Source organism: Hermetia illucens, chromosome 3 (assembly GCF_905115235.1).
Source record: "Hermetia illucens chromosome 3, iHerIll2.2.curated.20191125, whole genome shotgun sequence".
Taxonomy (NCBI): Eukaryota; Metazoa; Arthropoda; class Insecta; order Diptera; family Stratiomyidae; genus Hermetia; species Hermetia illucens.
In genome coordinates this window covers 113,703,585-113,710,624 of record NC_051851.1, presented here as the reverse complement: position 1 = coordinate 113,710,624, position 7,040 = coordinate 113,703,585, and positions in this window count along the sequence as shown.

The following is a 7,040-nucleotide window of genomic DNA, read 5'->3' as shown; positions in this document are numbered from 1 at the left end:
GAGCGACTGGACGGACGACATGGGGGTAAATTTTAGATTTGAAACGTTCGTTGATACGTCGATCACAAAGAACACCAGTTGTGGAACGCCACTTCATAACGCAGTTCTCCATTGGCTGATAGCGTTGACCCGAGGTATTTAAATCGCTCAGTTCTGGCAGATCACTGCCGCTGACAGTGATTGTGCCTGTTGCATGGGGATCGGTCGTCAAAAATTCAGTTTTGTTTAAATTCAATCTGAGAACGTGTTGGATGAGGCGATCATTCCATTTTTGGACAAGTTGCTCGATATCATTTTTGCTATCAGATGCTAGGAAAACATCATCTGCATAAGGCAGTGTATAGGGCGCTGGACGGTGTCCATAACAAGAACAAAGACGAGTGGTGAGAGGGCGCCAACGATTATTATTATTATTATTTGTCAAGTGAATGCAAACTCAGCGCCCCTTCAATCCTAAATAGAAATTATATTTGTTTCAGCAAACCTATACATGACCGAGGCTGTCAGTCGTTGCTTATATTAACTAATGTTTAAGTGAAACTGGAAACAGACATGGATAGTTCCTCCGACTATTAGGTTGGGGTAAAAAGAAACAACAAGAGACAATAAAGGGGACGACTAAATGCACTTCAAAAGTCACAAATTGGCAGATCAAAACTTCATAGAAGCCAGTTTAAACTGCCATGGAGAAAGAAGTAAAAACCACTAATTCGGAAGGTTTTAAAGTAAGAAATAAGATTTTCAATATCAGAGCCTCCTTGAAGAGGCAGCATTTACTTCCTGAGATATGTTATAAAAACCAACATGGTATATGGTTTTATGGGTACGATTCCTTCATTTGGCCCCTGATTTGCTTAAGGAGGTAGGGGAGAAAGTATTGATAAAATTACATAAAGCAATATTTGCAATAATTTTCAAAAATGAAAAAAGATATAGCGGATTTTTTTGTTTCAGAGTTGGGAAGGCGCCCAGTTGATGACGAAATGGACCAAATCGTCATTCAATCAGGTCCGCCATGAACTGAATTCTCAAACACCTCCGGCTTAACAAAAAAGTCAAGCGATGACGGCTTTCCGGTTGCTTACCAGGGCAGAGGCAAATCGTCACACGCTGCCTCACCTCTGCCCTGGGAGCAGCGTGACCGTTCTCAAAACGAATACCTCCGGCTTAGTTTGGGTCTCAATCTAAAGCCCTTTTCGCTTGAATATAATTCTTACTCATGTCTTCTTTGTGATTATATTTAAAGGAGCAATTACTACCTGTAACCACTGCCGGTCACGCTGCTTCAAACCAGAGGTAAGGCAGCATCTGATGAGCTGCGTCATCAGTCATCCTCCTTTTATATCGCGGATGTCTAGTCGTCTACGTTTAGGCTCTGATACTTGTCTTTATGAGAAGCTTCCACTCAATTTTTCCTGCTGCCACTGCGATTGCTGGCTCCGGTCCCGGCTTGGAGGAAATTAAAAAAGCCGCCAGAAATTGATAAGATTCACAACTTCTGGTTATAGCGGTTCAGGAGCACTCTCAAGGTATTGGAAAATAATCTTAATCAGATGATTGCCGATCTGAACTTAGTTTTACCATTTTCTCCAAGGCGCCCTTCAAACTGTCCACCAGTTACTTGTTTTCTTACCATGTAGAAGGTTCAGTTCTCTAGCGAATATCTCAAGATATCTTGAGAAAGGCTTCGCAGGATGCGCGAAACGCCGAGAAGCGTTTATGATCGGTGAAGTAGCTGTAAAACAAGCTGTCCAAATCAGCTCCATACCACATTCGTGGTTATTGCAACTGTAACGCCTGCATATAATCAACCCGCATGTCGTTCTTCTCCTGACAATCATCAGGAGAGATACATATCAGGCAGGGAATCTACACCCACCGTTCTGTTTGGCTTTGAATCCGTTATCCAAACTTCAGTATGAAAGAAAACGCGGGTTGAAGAAACATTGCATATTGCAGCAGGGGGAGGATGTGGAACTATATGGTAGCCAATTCTATTTTCGTTTGCTTGATAAACATTGTATCCCTGCTATAATCTATCCACTATTTCCTTCGAATTCTAATCAACAAGTCCACGGGCGACATAGCTTTTCGTTTGAGATTCTATCGGTTGAGAATGCTTCGATAACGCAGTAGGTATTGGGTCCAGTCGCCAAAGTCGATAGAAACAACGCTAACCAAATATATCCACTCAGATGCAGATTGGAACAGGCTCACAATTTGCCAGATGATGAGCGTTATTTAGTGTTTTCCTTCAATTTGTCTCTGCTTATCATAGTTTATTGATCTTCTCCCGATCCTCCCACTATGGCAGCATGAAGAACGTCATCAACGACAGGAAAAAGTTGTCATCATCAACAGCGCAATAATCGGTGTCCGGTCTGTCAGTCCTTAGCAAGGCACTCTAGACTGGGACATTTTGCGTCGATGTCCAACAATTGGCTATCCCTACCAACTGCCTGGCTTACGCCACGTCTTCTTTTTCTTCTATAGATATTGTCCCTGTTCAGCCTCCGGGGCTAAATCATCCTCATTCATACAAATTAGACGACTTTTTTAGACCGCAGCCAATTGAGCCAAATTTTTTGGCGGCCGCGCGGTTATAATATCGCCCATAAATTTCATCCTTATATAGGTTATGGAATCGTTCATCCTGCAAGGAAGCAGGAGTTTTGTAAGCTGAAATATTTCTTATTGACCCACGATGAAAAAATAACGAGAGAAGGACGTAGCCCTGGTTGACTCGGCCTTGGATTCCAAATTTCGCCAATTTTATATGATAGTAGCTTTTAGCTCTATCTATCTATCTATATTCTAGGCAAGGCAAGTCTTCCCGAAATAGGTGAAGCGGGGATCTAAACCTTGCGGATCATCATTAATGATCCAAGAGGTGTCGTCGTAATCAATATAGAAACATAGCGGGCGGAAATTCAATCGCTTTTCCTATTACTTGTTTTAATTGGGAAATATATCAGATACCGGGAATTGTTGAATAAGTGGAGTTCCACTTTTGCTAAATCTACAGGACCTGCAAAGGTAGTTTGGTGGGAAGGTGCTTGCGTATTCTTTCGACGACTGAGATGGTTCTACTTCGATTTACCACATTTACTGGAAAACGCGTTGAATCCTATTTTCCAGGAAGCCAGCAATGCACCATAATGAAAAAATATAATGTACTGTAATGTACATGGATGTATGGATGTTATCCAGATCTCGCGCAGAAATCATGTACAGCTTTCTTCTAAGCGAAGAAAATGCATACTGAGCTTGTACATAGGTACTTATCTCGATTACTTTCAAAATAAAACATTATGTAGTACATACATATATGTGTAGTACATACATATATGTATGTACGTATGTATAATGCTATGTTAACTTTCAAAATGAGATAATCGCTCATGTTCCCACGATCCGTTCAGTAAATTTCAATTATTATTATATTCCAACGAAACATTGTTCCACGGATTACCACGCAAGTTCCACGTAGATCCAATAATCTCGTTTTATTATCTCCACACCTTTTTTCAATTTATCACTTAACCTCCAGAGTCACGTGCCAGTTATCTATTGAATTTTCACCTTTTCAACTGCCTCCTGAAAACCTCCAAATTTAACAGTTTCCCACGCAGAGTATTAGCGTGCTTAGGAGTCGTAAACAAAACGAAGGTAATTAACGCAGTCATTTTCTAGAGAACACAATTCCACACCAATAATTCGCCATTCCATTCAAGAGCAAATAAGAAATGTCTTGAGAAGCGACATTTGTGTTCATTACCTAAATGTTTGCTGTAAGTGCGAGACACTCCTGTGGTAGGTCTCTTCGGCAATCGTCTTAAATCACCGTTGGTGATCTTTATCATACCCCCTTTCGAACATTTAGACTGATAAGACCAACCGTATCTTCTGATGTGTCCATTCCTACAAAACAAAGTTGTCCTTTTGGTTATCAGGATATTTATTCATTTACCACTGTCTATTTTTTTTTTAAAGTTTTAGGACTGGATGCGAATGAAAACAGCAAGTATCCACAACCCCTGTGTTCTATACCGTTTCTACACGGGTAGTTGGCAGGACAGATGCATCTCTTTATCTGCTGAAGGACCCTTTTGTTCGGGATACCCACAATACTCTTGTCTGTCTATGGCAATGTTTTCTGTGTTTTCGTTTTTTCCATATGATGAGCCTTTTTGTAAGGACCGTGTACTTACCACATTACCTTTTGTGTTGTAGCTGCTATATTTGTATATAGAGAGAGGTATGAATGGTGGCACGGTAGGATTGATGGGCAGAACGTCTGGCACACTTCACGATGCGATATGCACGCGTGAAATTTGATATTTCTTGGGCATCATCATCATCCTCATCACAGACTAAAGACTTGAGCCCATCATTCATACACTTTGAATCAATCGTTTTATTTGTTCCAACTGCAAATGTTTCAGGGAGAAAAATAAGTGGATTGAAAAACAAATTGTCGTTTAGGACTACTACGAGCATTACATTTACGTATATGTATATACGTACAATAACCACTGCACAACTACTTTGAGTGGCTGGAGTGCCTTTCAGATTATACTCTACACGATGATTCAAAGTTCAAAACATTTAACTGGTTCATGCGTCATCATATCTAGATATTTGCATGCACGTACAGCATAATCAAAATTTAGGACTAGCATTCTAAATGCCCTTTATTCACAAAGATATTTTCCACTTGAACCCATGTTTTTGATATTCTTAGAAAATTTGGCATTGATCCTTATTAAAGTTCAAACGAATGACGGGATTCCTAACCCTCTTTTTGGGAACAACATCTCAATTTTCCATGAAAATTAATGAGGAAATTATTATAATAACTTTTGGGTCTCTATGTGTATATCTTTATTCTTCTTTTGTTGGAGGGAGTCAATTTTTTTATCATCTTTTTTTGTTGTGTTATACATAATTTAAAAACCGCATAAAAACTTTAAATTTTTTTCTTAATTTGAAAAAAAATCATATATGAAAATATAGCCCTTTTTAGCTCATTGAAATTGGGAGAGTGGTAGACAAAAACAGGATAATTTATTATCATTACACTTCAAAACACTTTTTAATGTTTTATTCGTACAGGGAATAAGCAGATGTATTATAAACTGAGTGATCTTAAATACAGTATGTGTTCACTTAGCCAGTCTGCTTAAACCTGTTATTATTATTATTCTGTTGAGGAAAAGTCGCTTAGAAATGTTACCGTGCGCCTTATTTCAGAGCAAGTCTGGTCAGCTTTCAAACTTCGGCTAGGATAGTTCAAAATTTCTTTTGGATTTCAGGGCACCAATGGTGCTTCAAGGAACTTTATTTATTTTACAATGGTATTTCGATTAGGCGGAAGAAATAGGGGAGGGGCTAGTAGACTCGTCTACTAATTAGTCTACTAGGGACTGCACTCCAAAAGCCGGTTCTAATCCCAGCATTCTGGAACCAGATCCTAGGCGAGCCAATCGTCAATCATTGCTAACAACAAGTAACCTGCACCCATATTAAGAACGTCACGTTTTGCCGCCTCCCTCTTGATAAGGCGTAACTAATTATTGATGATAATACTACTAGCGACTTAGAACATAGGCTAATGCCACTGGTGCTTGGTAAGGTAACCCCTTGTGTGGCGATGTGGGTGTTTGGAAATCTCTGGATAAACACCAGATAGTGCTGATGGCCACATCTAATGATTGCTAGGTTTGTCTTTTAAAAGGCATCCGTTACCCTGTTGAAATCACCAAAAATATCGGAAGCCCGAAGCTTGGGTATGCAAGGTTTTGTGGATTTGTTATGTAAGGATATTTGGATGGTCGATGGATAAATTTATGCAAAGCTCGTAGTGTGTATAAATTGAGTAAGTACTATAAACTTTAAGGTACAGTAATTTACGCGAAGCAGACAATTTTGACCAACTCCCACTTTGCCAATAACAATAAATAAAACTATTTAATCATTTCATTATGTAGTTCTAGGATGAATTTAAGAGGAGTCTCCACGAAATTTCCATAATATAACATACGCAGAGTTGGCAAAAAATAGGATATTACTTATTCTATTAAATATTTTAAAAATAGAAAAATTAATGAATAATTCTTAATTGATTTACCATATTAATCCTTTAACGTAAGCAATATAATTAATAACTACCAATAAAATTCATTCAATGTCGTTGAAAACATAAAATGTTCGTGTTGAGTAAAAAACCTCGCAACAATGCTAGGGCGTTTATTTCAGTCGATACGGTAGCACGTACCCCGTCCTGTTGTCCTGTCGTGAGGTGGACAACGCATTGGCGCATGAACGGCGTGAGAACATAAGTAAATTAGTCCGAGCAAAACAAACCTGCGTCACGCTAAATATTAGTACACTCGCTGGGAAGACAGCAGAACTCACAAGAGCCCTTCGGAAAAAGCGCATTGATATTTGCGCTCTACAAGAAACCTGATGGTCTGGTGCCAAAACTGCGACATAGAATGTGAACGTGGTAAAAATTGCTATAAACTTCTCTGCTTGTTGGCATTGCCATCTCCGAGATTTTCCGTGATGCCAATAATGAAATCGAGCGATTTGATGACCGACTTATGAAACTCCCCATTATCGCAGCTGATCGTATCATTCACTTTTCCACTGTATACGCATCACAAGTCATATCTGCTGATGAGTATATCGTCATTGCGGGCGACCGTAATGGTCATGTGGGTGAAAGGGCAGACGAAAAGGGGGAAAAGGGTCTGAAGTACGCAATGAGATTGACGGGTCATAATAAATTTTGCATACTCTTACGACCTTGTGCTTGTCAATATATAGTTTATAAAACGATTGATTCCTCTTCCTGCATTTTATGGGAGGAACAACTGCCGCACATTAAATGGTGGTTATTTCGTGAGGAAAATGTGCAACCTTCGGAGTCACCAAAATTGGTGACCGGCCAACCGTCAAAATTTGACGCGAACGCACACAGGATATCGAACACTTCTGTTGCGTTAATAACAGGAACGGAACTTTGCTCACCGACC